Here is a 1,047-nt window from a genome sequence, read left to right on the forward strand (position 1 = left end):
AAACATAAAATATGTCTCAAGTGGAATACTTTTTTGTAAAATTCATTCACACACTTCATCTTCGCGTTGATGGAGTGACCTGAAGCTGCTCGGGTCAAAACATTTAGTCTCTCTAAATCATCATCTTTGAGGTTTTTTCTGAGGTTTTAAGTTGTCTACTGTGCTGATGGCAAAGGAGGAAGAGGGGGACGAAGAGCAGAGGACATAACAGTCTGATTCAAAGGTGTCTCAAGCTGTTTCTCAATTCAAGGGCTGTGTATTGCAGAGACTGCACCTAAAGAACGTCTGCATCACATTGATGTGACAAAACCATCCCATCCCATTAAAAGAGGCATTGGACTGCTAATAAAAACTAAATAACACCGACAAAGAACCTGAGGATTATCCTTCAATTGGAGTATTCAGCTCTAGTCCAAGTATTTCAGTACAATTGTAAAATCAAACACCTCATGATTTTTGAATGAAAAAATGTGTGTTGTTATTGTTGCTAGGCAACATGAGCCGTGCATTGTAATGCGAGGGTAAAGGCTGGCACAGAGCAAAAATCCTAGCTTGATCAGAGTGTCTCATTTCTATAATTGCATTACAAAAGCCATGAAGGGCCATGCCTATGTAGAGCCAAAGGATGTGGGCCCTGAAGTGAGAGCATCAGAAATTACCCCTGTCATCCACCTGTCTATCCCTCTGCCACCATCACAGCAAGACACCAGCAAACGTACAGGTTTACTGGCCGTACCTGAATGCAACCCACCACAGAGCAGAAGAGTCCAATCAGTCAACATCACAGATGACATGAGTAAATCCTGCCCGCTCTAGTTTTCACAAGCGCTCAAGTGTGTTGAGTCTAGAAGTCAGTTATTGTGATGGGAGTGTGTTGGACGTCTCCTCTGTGGGTTCACACCAGAACAAATCTGATTTCATTGCCATGGTGAAAAGATTTGTTTCATTAATTCTATCAGTGTTACCTATCAGTTACTGCGTGGATCAATAGAGATTACAGTTTGATCATTTTAGTAACAAAACCTCATTCAGCACCATTCTTGTGAC

This window comes from Echeneis naucrates, chromosome 15, assembly GCF_900963305.1.
Source record: "Echeneis naucrates chromosome 15, fEcheNa1.1, whole genome shotgun sequence".
NCBI lineage: Eukaryota > Metazoa > Chordata > Actinopteri > Carangiformes > Echeneidae > Echeneis > Echeneis naucrates.